The sequence below is a fragment of the Ammospiza caudacuta genome, chromosome 3, assembly GCF_027887145.1.
Source record: "Ammospiza caudacuta isolate bAmmCau1 chromosome 3, bAmmCau1.pri, whole genome shotgun sequence".
NCBI classification, from domain to species: domain Eukaryota; kingdom Metazoa; phylum Chordata; class Aves; order Passeriformes; family Passerellidae; genus Ammospiza; species Ammospiza caudacuta.
The window spans coordinates 3,133,656-3,148,628 of record NC_080595.1 but is presented as its reverse complement, the minus strand read 5'-3'; the positions used below and the strand labels follow the sequence as shown (position 1 = coordinate 3,148,628).

At 40.8% G+C, this 14,973-nt stretch overlaps 1 long non-coding RNA gene across 1 annotated transcript in view; it reads left to right on the top strand.

The window, feature by feature from the left end:
• LOC131556296 (uncharacterized) overlaps positions 1–14,973 on the top strand; it is a 183,822-nt gene that overhangs the window by 86,629 nt on the left and 82,220 nt on the right. Inside the window, exon 2 of the long non-coding RNA XR_009274595.1 lies at positions 9,372–9,484. This is a non-coding gene — a long non-coding RNA (uncharacterized LOC131556296). The remainder of the gene's footprint in view (positions 1–9,371; positions 9,485–14,973) is intronic.

Here is a 14,973-nt window from a genome sequence, read left to right as displayed (position 1 = left end):
CCCTGCCCAGTTTTTCATCGCACATTCTTTTTTAACAGCTTCTATGTTTTCTCCTGTTTGATAGATCCTACCACAAACTTCAACTAGAGTGAGTGCAAAGGACCATAATACCAGTCTTACACACAGGGTATTTTATTAAGTCCAGCAGTTAAAAATGTACAAAGTTCCTTGTAATAATCCATTCATTCTGTTCTCGCCTGATTCTTGGAGTAAGCCTGCACAATTATTCAAATCCCAGCTTTTAGCTACAGCATACACCTCGCCATGGGGCTATGCCTCTGTAATCTTGCTTTGGTCTTGCATGTCAAATGGAATTAACTCCCATAAGAAATGTATGCGAAGACAACCCAAAGTGTCTAATCCTACTGCTGTCTTAAATTTCTGAAACTCAGACCTGTCATCTTTTTCTATAGCTTTGTTGAAGTTCTCACTTATGCTTCAGTCCATCCAAAGATGAAGTTTAGGGAAATTAGCATTTTTATGTATTTTTCAGTGGTGCACTCCTGTGGCCTTTTCACGTGTTCCCTTTGTGGAATTATTTTTTCCCCGAAGCCGAGCCGTGTTTCCCACCCTGCGAGCGCCTGGTGGAGGTGGATCCGGTTGCTTTTAGCCGGCAGCGTACAAGTTTAAACACACAGGGCATTTTGGTGCTCACGCGTGGAAATAATGATATCATGATGAATACACCTCAGCAGCTCAGCCCAGCTCATCACAAACCCTAATTCTGCCTGGATTTAATCTGCAATCGCGGCGCTTTTTTCCCGCATAAAGCTGGAATTAGCTGTGCCCGGTGTACCCGCGCTGTTTGTGTGCTGCACTCGGAGCGGCTCGGCTTTCCCAGCAGCATTCCCGAGCCTCGCTGCTGTTCTCTAGGGGGCACGCTTTCAGATTCCAGACCCAAAATGCCTACATTATACATAATGAAAGGGAGGCAAAAGCACAGCATTATCGGAGAGAAACTTAATTTTCCACTTATTCAATCAAATATCAACCAGATCTGATTAGGGGTGGCCAATTTTAGATGAACCAGGCAAAATACATTTACATAGGGGGTCCAGTTTCAACATAATTTCAGTAAAAAGCAATTACAAAATTACAGTCAGATGGAAAGCTGGTTCTTCTGGGTGTCTTGGCTAAGTGAGGTTGGAAGGGTAAAACTGTAACTTATTGTAGTGGATATTTAATAAGTGGTAAAGCCGCAGCACTCTCCACTTGAAAGTTAATTAAGGCCGTGGAATGACCATACTTGTACAGCAAATATGTTAATGGGTTGGCCATGGTAACTGTCACAACAAAGCCCAGTGAAAAATAATGGCTTTATGTAATGTTTTTGCTGATTGTTACATCTTTAAAATAATGCTCTTATATTTTCTTTTGGTTTTGCTGTTCCGAGGAGTAGTGTAGCAGCATTTAATTTAGGAACTGCTTAAAGTGATTATTAGAAACTAAGACAAATACTGAAATGAAGATAAAGGTTAAAATATTTGCTTATGTACTGGCACTATGTAAATGTCAATAAGCTGTGCATGTCGGGGAGACTTTCTCTTTATTTAGTTTTTTTAGACAGGCTGTGTGATTATTAGAGTGTCCAATTCTTCTCAGAAAGCTTGAGCTAATCCTTTGTATATAGTATTTCATTTATGAGTGTAATTGCTGTGTTATTTTGGTGCCGTTGGATAAGTGAATGCAGTGGCACACAGACTATCAATTGAGTGGCGTGCTTTAAGTGGATTAAATCTTAATTTTCCTCTAACAAGTCTCCTCATTCAGAGTATGGTCAGTTCTGGCCTTCAGGGCTGATTTTGTGTGCTCAGTTCCCATAAATTTTGAACTTTTTTAACAGCCCATATGAGGATGGGGCAGGGGAGCACGATTTCCCCCCTTATTTCAAGAGGCCTGGGGACAGCCTAACAGAAATAGTGGAGAGTTAGGAGAAAATGAAAATTCCCCATCCAACTCTTGCCATACCCAGAGAAATGTGATCAGGTGGGCAAGTGAATGGCCTGTTTAGGGGTAACTAAGAAACCTGGTAAAGAGGAAAGGATCTTAAGAAAATATGGAATTATGGAGGATGGATGAGGTGGGAGAAGGAAAAAAGTGTGCTTGGAGGGTAAGGAGTGATAGCACAACAGAAGAGGAAAATGCAGTGTGTGTGTGCCGCAGCTGAAGGAAAACCAGAAGAAGAAGGGAAGGAAAAGGTGGGAATATTTCCAGGTCATCCTGTCAGTGCAGGGGAGTGAAAGGAGGCCTGGCTGTTCCAAGGATCAGGCTGGTGTCAGCTTTGCTCAGTTGAGTGATGGGTACCAGCCCCTGTGTGAAATCAGGAGCTGGACTCCAGTCCCAGCACACACACTACAGTGCAGTGTGAGAGATGAACAGCACTTGTGTGTGGCAATTCCAGCCAAGAGCAGTAGTAAAAATGTGGAAAACTCATCTGAAACAGGAGAGCCATGCCTTGTAAAGGTTATTTTGGCTTGGGTGTTCCCATTTGACAGCTGGGAGCTGTTGCAGTGGATGATATACAGTGTATGATAGCCCTTGCTTTTTGTCTAACCTCCAGTTGTCCAGTTAACAGTTAAAAACTGTTTCAGTCTCTGGAGTTCTTCCCTCACCGCCCTTTACAAGGTTTTGTTGCATACTTTAAAAAGGCTCAGATAAACGGATGTCTCTCTATGATATCAGGTGGGGATGCCCTGGAGTTCCTCCCATGCATGTGTCTCTTATCTAAGTAAAAGGTCTTTGGGGGAGGTGATGTCTCTTAATCCATGTTCCAAGACGAGTGTCCCACTTTTGCCTGAGTTCTTGAGATGCCACTGAAATACAAATAATGATTGCAGCCATGCATGAGTGATTCAGTTCTGATTTTCTGAAAAAGTGTTCCATTTTACTATCTCATTCAAGAGCATGAAAGCAAAAATAGGCCATTTTGAGCAAATGATGCATAATCATGGACCTTAAACACCTTAGCACTGAGCTCATACCTGAGGGAGGTTGGAATGTGCTCAGTACTTTCTCAAGAGATATCCAAGTTGGTGTCAGATGACTTGTGGATTGTTCTGGAAGTTATGGAAACTTATAATGTGTCTGTGTTTTATTAACCCAAATATTTTTGCATATAATTACTGATTCAGTGATTCCACTTTGTTTTAAACTAGAATATGTAAGGCCAGAGTGCCTCACTGGAAAACTTTAAAATATACCCAGGCTTCCTGAAGAATCATTTTAAAATAATCCATTATCCTATTTTCAAAGAATTCACATGGCAGGACAGGCTTCGGGTTGTTCTGAAGGACAAAACACATCCTGAGTAGCTGCTTGAATGAGAACTCCAAAACAATTTCCCTAGGGCTGATAATTTAGACAATTGAATTCTATTCTCCATAAATACCTTAAATATCCTAGACAAGTGCTAATGCCTCTGTTGTCTTCTTTTTGCTGACTGCATTCCTCCTGGTCTTTACAGCAAGACCTCTGAACAATGTGGCTGGGGAATGGAAAGGTGCAGAGAGCCTGGGCAGTAATATTTTTGCAGCGCTGTCCACTGAAAGAGAATAATGTTTGTCTTTGCAACTACCCTGCCTTCACTCCTGGCTGACAGTTTCTTAGATCAGTTTTTGTGTTATTGTCTTGTGTGGTGAAACTCTTGCAGCAGTGTTAAGTCACCTTATTTTTCATATTTTGCCTTTTTCTCCCCTGTTCTTTTCCTTCCCATGCCAGCTCCAGAGCAGCAGATTTATTCTGCCCATAATCAGTTTCTGAGTCAGTTTGGGTGACCTTGACTCCGGCTGTATTTTTGTGACTTCTGTCTTTTCTCTTCTCATCCTCTCTCAGCTCTGCCTGTTTCAGGCTGTAAGTCTCTACCTCTCCATAGAATTTTTCCATACAGGATATAGCCTGAGGTATTGTTGTTTAATATTCTAATAAATGTGTGGCTAAGTATGAGTGTGTCTGCAGCACCAGAAATACCCCAAAATCTTTCTTTGTGAGATGTCAGTCCTTTGCTTGAAACTCCTTACTCTTGGAAAGTTTGCTCCTGCAATGTCTGAGTTTTGGTCTGAACTGGAGAGCTCCAACCACTCACATGAGTTTCTCTGTGCCAATGCAGCAAATGTGTTGTTTTAATTTTGGGGAAAGAAAACACCAGGCCCTAACAAAACAAAACCCAAACCTCCAAACTTTAGTCCATATGTGGGGTTTTTTTATTCTTTCAGAGTTGCCCGTTTGTTTGCTTTTTATTGAGATTGTTTGTTTAAAAACACACTCACAAACTTTGATTCTGAGTTGACTCTCCAAGGCTTGCTTTCTGTCCTGTATGTTCTTGAATGTTTACATTCTCCCTGCTCCAGCATCTAAATGTATCAGCCTGGTCTTAAGATGATGGTCTCACTTTCAAATGGGAGTATCAAAAACACTTAGCAATGTGCTAGCAAGGCTCACAAAGCCATTTGAAATCCTCTGATAGAAGCTATCTATTATAATTGCACCAAGTACTGTTATTAATGTCTCCAGCCTCTCCATTCTGTTTCTGCTCAAGCCATGCCCAAGAACAATTAGCTGTTTGTTTGACCTGCATTATAACATCATCTCTCCATTATGATAACAGTGGAGTGACTAAGAACAACACATAATCTTCAGATTTAATGGGGCAGAAGACTGCAAAGGGCCAAACCCGTCTTGATGAAATGCCCTCAAGTCAGCAACTTTATGCAGAGGTGGATGTGGCACAGTGTGATTTCTTTGGCTCTGTCTGATTGCTGCACAGAAATCCAGGACTGATACCAAGGCCACTGCAGCAGATTAGTCAGAAACTGCTGTTGAACATAGGAAATACTATGGGGAACTCAGCAGCTCAATCTCTGCTGTCTTTAGGGAAGAGAAAATTATTTCACCCCATCTGTTGGTGTGCATGCAAATGAGAAACATTCCCTCTTCCTAAAATTCCTTGTGTGTGCACAGTGTTCACCATTAACGTTACCAGGGCAGGGGCTGTTGCTTTGATAAGGTGATCAGGAGCTGACTGTGATGGGGCACTCAGTGGATGGACATAACACCAAGGACAACACAGTGCAGAATTCTCTGAGTAGAGCTGTTGGGATGACACCCTGTGAATGAAACTGCTTCTTGCCTTCTATAGGCTGTGTTTGTAGACAATAACCTGCAAACACATTGCATTCTGAGAGCTGAAGTCTAAAAATGCATATATTGGTCCAATAAATAGCATCACATTATCAGTTTTATTTTTCTGCTTCTATTGAATGCAGAACACGTGTGCTAAGAAACAAAAAGGACATGCATTTATTTTCAGGCATAGGACTTTGCAACCACTTGGGATGAATATTCTTGATTGAGAACCAAAACATTCCATGATGCTTAACAAACCTGTAAATTGAAAAATCAACATCTGCCCTGTGTAGCAACATAGCAGGAGGGAGACCTGAAAAATTCAAAATACTCTTTAAATTATGTTTCAGCACATTTATAAAATTACTATTCTCTAAATTAAGGCTCAGGCTGGTTTTATATGGTTGTGTGGATGGACAAAATCTCCTCCTGCACTTGCTGTTAGCTGCTGGATGGCCCCAGGAACACGGAGCTGTGTCTCCCTGAATGCTCCCACAATGGTATCTTAAATCACTGAGGATGACCTCAGCTGTCCAAACCCCACAAGTCCTGCACTCACAGCTCCCTTCCTGATGGAATGTAGGAGTTTGCACTGGAGCAGCCAATGGAGGCGAGCAGAGCACAGTCCCTGTTCAGACAGAGGAAGGCACTGCTCTAAAGGAAACACAGAAACCTGTGATTATGCACTTACTGCAGTGCTGCCTGCCTGCTCAACGGCTGGGAATTTTTTTGCTGTTTCCCTTATTTACATATCACAGCCATGTCTTTATAAAGTTACTTTAATAATTTATTAGATTGATCTTTTCAGAAATCTGCCCAGGCTAGGTGTCATTAGGAAAAGTTATTTCAACTTATTTAAAGGTTTGTGCCCGGGTAGGGCATTTACCTGCCTCACTGCTGATATTCTAAAAATACCTCCATGTCCATGCTATTATCCATTCTTCACGTCCAATTGCTCTGTTATGGTAATAGTCAGAAGCACACCATGTAGTAATTACTTACAGCTGACTTAAGAAAAGAATATTCAACTCCCCCACTGTTCCACTAGAAGGTCTTTATGCGCTATTAACTCATTCCTGTTTATTAATACTCTACTGGTAATTCTGGCTGCTGCTTTTTAGTTTTGTAATAGGAGGACTATTAAACAGCAATTATTGACCATATGGGTTAGTGGATATTTGTGGTGGTTGTTGGGTGGTTGGTTTTTTGTGGGTTTTTTAATGTTTTTTAATGTTTTTAGGTTGTTTTTAAGGAGCCACATCACAATATAGTGGTGCAACTTTACATCTGCCTGGGATTAACAACTTTGGCAGTGTTCCCCACCTAGAAAATGCAAATTCCGTATTCCAGAAATATCTGAAGCTGTGAAAATACAGAGCAGTTTAAAAAACATGAAAACACTGTGCCAGACAAAGTGAAAATATTTTTTTTCTTTTCTCCAGCAGTGGGGATAGGGTTTGAATTATTTTCTTTGGGGGTTTTTTGGTCTTTCTGTTTTACTTTCTTTGACTTTCTTTTTTCCCCCTTTTTTTTAGTTTTTGTCCTAGAATTTTGTAATGGTCAAGTGTAGGTTTCAAACTAATCAAACTTCTTCTAGAGAAGTGTGAATGATAGCACTTTTAAGAACCAGAAATTTGCCTTCCTCGGTAAGCTTGCCTAGTGGGAAGATTGAGGAGAGACAAAATTACAGCAATTATCTTTCAAATAGCTGGGCTGAAAAAATGGTGTCTTCCCCCCTTTTCTTCTCCTGCCTTTTTTTTTTCCTTTTTTTTTTTTTTTTAATCATTTTAAAATCCAACTGCAGTTCCTGCCTTTGCCAGCAGCAATAGCTGTCAGTCACTGCACTGATGATTTCTTTTCCCACTGCTCTGCACTGGGAAGGCCAAACCAGCCACAGTTTTGGCAACCACTCGCATTGTGGTGAGAAAATAAAAGACTTCAGCAGGGAAAAAATATGTAGCAGCAGTGAGAAAAGGTAAACATGACTGTGGGATGTGGTGAAGGAGAAAAGGGATTTGGGAGGTGAGTTGATTTTAATGCAAAAGTACTGGGCTGTGAACAAATGTTTTGCAAAATATATTCTTGTTTCTCAATTCTCTTTGGGGTTGTCCCTAACACCACTGAAGAAGAGTCAAACTTGGAAAACCAATTACTTGTATTTGCCACTGACATGGCTTTTTTCTAGAATTTTCTTAATCCCTTAATACTCTTCTTACACTTTCTTAGTGCTCCTACTTGTGTATGTTTGACTTGGATTATGAGTCTCAGCTGTGTCACTGTGGTCCTCTGAGCTGCTGACCAGTAACAGCTCCCTTTACACATAATTGTGGGCACAGTTGCTTCTGGCGATTGTTACATAGTTGTAAAATCTCTGCAATACTAAAAAAAAGTCAAAAATAATAATAAAGTCAAAAATAAATAATTTGCAACTTGAAATCCACTGCTTTATCACTGATTAAGCACTATTTTGGTCTTCCTTTATTTCTGTTTTTCCTCCTTGTCTTTAACATTGAAATTCTTTCTTAGACTATTGAAACAAATTCTTGTGTGATGTGTCACACACAATTACTGCTTGGAAGGTGTATATTTTTTAGAAAAACTCCTGTGCTTTTAGGTCCTGAATGTTTTAGTGATGCTTTTTTCCCAGGTGGGGAAGCTGAGAGAGGAAAAACTGAAGGGCTGTGGTCAGTAGAGAAGGATGGGACTGGTGGAGGGTGGGAAGTCCTTGCTCACAGGGTTTTACCCCTGCCTTGCCTGGAATGGCTGCACAGCACTGGCAGGAATCTGCTGAGGGACATTAGACAAGGGGGCTGAAGGTATAAAAAGGTGACATTGATTTTATTGCTCAGAAATATGGGCCAGTTAATTTTCTTTATGTGCCTGGCATCTTGGCCACGCTGCAGGATTATTTTTTTTTTTTGCCTGGTGTAGTTTGTTATTTAAAATTGCTGTTTAGGTGGAGGTGTCATTTGAAGTTTGGAATAAAGGATAGCTGGGAGTCCTGAGTGAGGTGGCCCTTGGTGTCCAGCAGGACTTCACTGGCTTGACTCTCTCATCTCCAAGTCAAACCTGCCCTCAAATAATTGCATATTAATAAGAGAATGCTCCAAAATTTTATTCTGATACTGTAAAATTGCAGGTGAAAACTGGCTCTGCTGCTGACATGTAGCTTAGGCTGGGAAATGAGTAGAGCATGATATTCACTGAGAAACTGGAGTGGAGGAGCAACCCCTGACCATGCTCAAAGAAAAATGTTGTGCAAGTGATTCAGCTCTTCCCTCTCTTGCAGGGGAGAGATTAGAGGTGCACCACTTTGTCAGTTCATCTCCTTAACTCATCATATATTATTTATTACAAGGATTTGGTTTCCTAAGCCTGTCGTCTTCTTTTCTCTTAAGATACCACTGACTATTTGATCTTGAGGGCTTATTTTTTATGATGATGGTGATTATGATTATTATTATGTACAGGTATGTGGGGAGGGAAGGATTTTGAGCAACAGCAAAACCCAAGCTTTTAAACATATGGGCTGTCAGTGTTTTTGTCTTGTTTTGGCACTTTTTGCATTTCATGCTAATGGTGTGACTGTGGTTGGCTTAAATACATCTGGGGTCCCTTGGAGCCTTGATTGCAGGAGTTTCCTGACTCTGCTATAATTCTGTGCATGCAGGTTCTTAACTAAACTGGCTTAGACACCTTGAATTCATTTGCAGGCTTTGAAAGATAAAAGAAAAAATTGTTAAAAATCCTATCAGCCACATTTAATTCAAAAAAGTAAAATTTGTCATAGCCAGGGTTTCTTGTTTGTTTGTTTTTTATTTTTATGCCAACCCACCCCCAAAACTTACAGACTAATGAAAATGTTAACATTTAACCTCGTTCAAGACAGCCGAAGTATTTTCACAGAGCGCAGGTGCATTCTTGGCATAGCTGGTGTTATAGGGTGGATTCTTCCATTTGTCAAGTGTTCAGAAGAAGCCTTTCATTTAAAAAGAAGGGAAGCCTTGTAGAAAAAAATGGGCTAAAATAAAATTAAAAAATAAACTAGGCAGGAGCAAACTTTCTCGTGTGGTTGGCAAACTGAGAGCAAAACTGTCATGGCTTTGTTCAGTTGCTAAAGAGATGGTCTGAAAAAAGAACTGGACTGTCTCCCCACCTGAGCCAGACATGAAAAGTTATAAAGAATATCAAATGAAGCTGTAGCAATGTGACACATCCCTGTTTTTCCCTCTCCTTGCCCCTCTCTCCAGGCAGCTCATGACAACAGAGGAAAGAGCAGATCATGGCACCAAATCCTGCCCTGGAGCTGAGCAGGGCTCAAGGAGTGGTCCCGTGTGGAGAAGCAGATGGAGCTCTGCAAACTGTAAGTGCCTGCTCTGGTACATTCCTTCACAAGCAAAGCCCCATGTCTGTGGTAACTGCATTTTTGGGCAGATTCCTTCCTAAATGTTGTTGTGAGATCAGAGAGAAATACTTGCTTTGTAACTGGCTTTGGTAATTCGGGATCTCCCCTTCCTCCCCTGGCTGCCATGGCACCCTTTTGTCCTTCCCCACGCTGACTGAAACGTTTTGGGTTCGCTCTTTATACGTTCAGATAAATCTTTTGTAATGGATTTTTGGGTTTTGCAGCTTAACGATATCAAATCATTCCTAAGATTTATTGTCAGTCTCACTTGACCTGGGGATCAGAACTTAGAATGGTTGATGGAATTTGTTGCAGGATCAGGGAATGTTGTGAAAGTTGCTATTTTTGGTTTCTGTTTTGCTGTATCTGGAGACCACAGATTTAAAAAAAATGAAATGATAAATAATCTTTTCTTGGGTGTTCAAAACATGATGAGTGTGTGTGTTTCATGAACTTTGCCTTCTGGACAAGCTCATTTGTACTATTCCTGATAAAGACATGCAAGACATCCAAGGTTTTTAGCTTTTAGAATTTCAGAATTCCTTAAAAAAAACGTTGCTACCTGCTCCCAGTGAAGGTTATAGACTGCCATAGTGAGAATTTCAGCTCCTGGTAATCAGTTTGCTTTTCACAGACCTCGCTTGAAGGGTTCACAGCCCCTTTCCAGCCTTGCTGGAGACACTTCTCTGTATAAGCAAAGGAGGAAAATGTATTGTAGCTGGTGTGGACAAAATATTTATAGGAGCTAGGACTGGTGTTGGGCCAGGTCTTCTTTGTAGAATACAGAGTGGGTTTGTTGCCTTCCTTCTGCAAAGCTTTGAGGCTGTCCCACCACTCCAGCTCGGTGGAAGAGCTGGCCCCATGGCTGTGGGAGGAGGAGGAGTAGGCTCATAAATGACATTTCATCCAAAGGGGGCCCAAAAGAAATTAAGTTTAGCAAAGAAAACAAGTTTCGTCAGTTAAGGCAATAAAGCACAGTCCTGGAGCAAGTCAATAATGCTCAATTGACAGCCAGTCAATATTTGTACTGGATTAACTTTTGAGGGAATGTGGAGATTTCGGGGGGTTTTATGTAAACACTGTAAATAGGCTGGGACATTGAAGTAGGGTTACAAATACCGAGTGTCAGATTAGATTAGGATCACTTCCCGGGAGCAGGATTTCTCCTACCACGAAAGAGACGTTTATATCTTGTGAAATGAACACAGATACAAATTTTTTTGTTTGTCAAATATATTCCAAAATGCAGCTGGGCAGATCTCATGGCAATGCTGCTCAGAACACTTCAAAGGGCGGCCTCTGTCTGAGGTCAGGCTCGCTCACCTTTTGTCTGTGCTCTGCCCAAGCTGTGCCAGGTTGAGCTGCAATTGAGGTGGCATTGAGGCTCCAACTCGATTAACAGGAATGCTGTAAAAATTAATTTCAATTTTGAGCTTTATATAATGTGAAGAGCTATTAAGAAATATTCAGTATTTGTCATTCTGCTCCTTGGTGAAGAATTAGCTGAGACATGACAAAATGTGCTGGTTCTGACATCTGTAACACAAGGTTTAGTCTGTTCAAGTCTTCTGTACAATGCTTTGCAGTGGCATTCCTGGCAGCCACTTCTAACCAATGAAAAATCCATTTACCTTTTCCAAAGCTGGAAGCAAAGTGGAGAAACATTTTGGGAAGAAATTAGTAATTTACAGTGCTTTTTTTCAAGATGTTGCCCACAAGTTTCCTGACTTGTCTTCTTATTAGAAAGGTCTCAAATCACTGCAAGATTCCCAGTTCACTAGAAATAATTGAGGGTGATTTGGCCTGTCCTGCCTGTCGCCAGGCACAGAAATGAGGGCAGGCAGAAGCTGGCACTGCCCAGATGGGCAAAGCAGCCCAAGTAAATCTGCTTTTATGTGTATGAAACATGTACGTGGTTCTGGTAAAAGGCCATGCAGGTAACACATCACTAGGAACCCCTCCTGCTAGAAAGTGGATTACTGCATTTTATTGTTCTTTCTTTTATTTCTCCTGCCCTTTTTTTTTTCCTTAGAAAAGGTAATTAGGCCATAAACAGAGGTCTGACAACTAATTTTATCTGCAGCAAAATTAATATCATAAGCAACAGATAATTTCAGCTGAGCAAAATTAAAAAAAGATATATATTAATGACATTTTAAAACCAGAAAATCTAATTTTTTTCCTTCTGAACTTTTCGTACCTGGATCTTTTGATGTGTGTGGAGATGCTCACTCATTTAGTGAACAAATGTTTTGCCTCTGTACTGTTCCTTCCTCACCACCAGGCCTGGCTGGTGTTGGCCTGTGGTACGAAGTTGCTTTTAATTTCCTCTCTCTTGTTCTCTGGTTCCTTTCAAAGCAGGAATGATCTGAGGGAAAAGACATTGCTTTTCTTACCTCTAAATTTTCATTGACATTAATAGGAGGCAGGTGGCCAAGTCCCTGTGTACAGCTTTGAAAATTTAAGGTTTAACTTTTTTTTTTTTTTTTTTTTTTAAACCCTGGGCAGATTCTTACACTGCTGGAGTTGTGAATCCTCAGTAAAGATATTAAATATGCAACCATACCATGTCAGCAGTGCCTAGGGAGTTTATCTACAAAATTATCGCCTACCTTCCAAATCTATAAACCTAAAATATTGATTGGTTAAAAGGTAGTGGATAAAGATTAACACAGCACAGCAGCAGATTACCCTAATCAAATAAAAAGACTATTAACAGAGCTGCTCACAGTTCTGAAGATGTTGGTTTGAAATACAGATGTCTTAACCAAAGTGCTATGTCTCATTTTCTGAATGCATTTTGGAATGCATTTAAATAAATTACCAAATAGAAAGAAAGCAGAGAAAAACTCCGCATGCTCCAGACAGTAAATTTCCATTTATAATAAAATTATTTTGTGCCTTTCAGTAAGTAGGTGGAACTTCTAAAGATCTATTCCATTGGCTAGTATGAAGTCAAGCAGTGGATTCCCATCCTACAAGGCTCTATAGGCACATGTGTGATTTTAAACCTGTTAGGTTAATTTGGAGCTCTAAGATCCTTTGGAAACTCTCCCTGCTTCAGACCAGCACGGGTTCAGGTGGCTTGGAATTTGTCACAAACATTTTATTTAGCTTATTAGGGTTCCATAGGAGTAAGCTACCGGGAATACCACTTGGAAAAGAGCAGCATTTGTCACTAATGCTTTTAGTGTACACTGGGAATTTTTATCTAGCCAAAGGCTGAGCTGTGTTTTATCCCCTTGGAAGAATTTCCCATTGAGTGACGGCTGAGGAGGGATTGAGCTAATAACCCATGCCCTGGGTTATTGGAGGCACAGAGACAGAAAGAGAAAATAGGGTGGGTAATGTATTAATTTTCATCAGTTATGGACAATACTATTAAATTACTGACTCTTGTTGAAATAATGTGTCACCGATTAATAATGTCATTTCAGCTTCCCAAACTTTCCTACCTAAAAATTTTAATTCAGAAAGAAAAGATGTGAAAATGTGTGAGAGAGGTTTTGGCGCTCTAACTCATAGGTATGGAGGTCTTTTGTTTTTGTTTGAAATCGCACCTAATTTTAAGTCACAGTGTAAATGAGGTTTTAAAAGTTTTTAACAGTGATGTGGATAAATTTGGAATTAAAATTGAGATCTGAAATGTTGTGTTGCTCCACTTTTAAAAATAAGTTCCGTCCTCATTTGCAATTAAAATGCCTAGAATCTGCATAAAATGTGTGAAATTAGAGATAATTGAAATACAGTAGCTATAAATATGTCTACTCCATTTGAAAAATAAATAAAATGTCCACTAAAAGTGTGCGAAAGCCGTACCCCCTTCTCTTGTTTCTCACATTTGGATCTCTGGCGTTTTTCACACTTTTATAGCTAATTTTTATTGCAAAACAATATGTTACATTTGTAGCCGTTGTGGGAATGCAGAATAGCCCCTGGCAGCTCTGTAAAAAATGGAATGTTGGGAACACATTTAGAAGAATATAGCTTTCAATTTCATCCCCAGCATCGGTGTCGTGGAATCATATTAAGTGCGATCTAACAAAAACAAAAAGGGGGAAAAAATCATGGAAAATAATTGAAATCAGCTATTATTTAAAGTATGTTCATTTCCCTGTTTGGATGTTTTCATAGTGTAAGTTGTTGTGATGTAGTGGTTTGCCAGGAGTGAAACTCCAAAGCCAGGTTGGTGCCATTCCCTGGAATGTCCTGTGCTGCTCCATCCACAGCTCTGGATTGAGCAGCCACAGCCAGTGCTGCAGTGGGTCAGGGGGCCCTGGGCTGGAGGAGCTCCCATTCTATCCCATTCTTCATTACCAATTATTGCTTATTAGCCTGGGCTCTGGGGAGTGTCTGCCACTAGAGTGGAGCAGCACCTCACATGCAAATTGTAAAGAGCTTCTCTAACTTCAGTCTTGAAACTCAGAAAAATATTATTCCTATAACATCCTGTGCATCCTTAGTGAAATTGCACTGTGCTATTCTGTCATTTCCAATGCTGCGCCGTGTTTCAGTTCCTGGGGAACACCAATCAACTCCCAAAGAGCTGCTTTGGTGGGGAAATGAGCAGCTTTTCAACTGCTCTGCGTCCCGCCTAAGCACACACAGCAATTTGCTGTAATTCACACAAAACTGAATTGAAAGGCCTGGGTGAAGGTTACTGCCCTGGCTCCTCGGTGCTCCCCGTCCTGGGATATTATTTCTGGAAGCCCTGCTTTCTGGAGGCATGCCTTGCACAGGGAATTATGCCAAAACAAAAGAGTTTCCATGCAGGGATTATCCTGGGAGTAACAGGAATTCAGCAGGTTTTGATGTTGGTGGCTCCTTCAGTAGCTCTCCTCTTCCCTGATGCAGTATCACAAGGGACTTCGTTGCACTCTGGCTTGGGAATGTAATACCTTTTTCCCCTACTTTCCTCTTTCCCCCCCCCGCCAAGTGAATTTATTAATAAATCACAACACTGGAGTTTTGTCAGAGGTGTGGATGCGTACTGGACTCAGGTGCCTCACTTCAAATCTTCCACAATTCCTGATTTGGGGATGAGAATTACGAGGAGGAGGCAGATTTCCAGGATGTGTTTGAGGAGTGCTGAAATGTTAATGCATTAAGACTGAAACGGTGGGATTTAAATCGCTACATTCAGCTGCCCATAGTACAGAGGGATTGATCCCAGAAAAGTACCAGAGAGGTTGTGTCTCATACAGGCCTAACCACTATGGAGTCATTCTTCAGAGACAGACCAAGCAACAGAAGAACCACAGCCTTACCCGCAAGGTGCCTTTTCATAGGTGCTTTTTTCTCTCCTTTTAAGTTGTCCTCAAGGAAAAATAAGAGCAAAAAGTCCCTGTGCTTCTCACTGCACATCTACAGCACTTCATAAATAATAGTGGCTGTTTTAAAAGCAGGGGACAGGCAGAGGGTTACAATGGATGAAAGCTAGTTAGTGA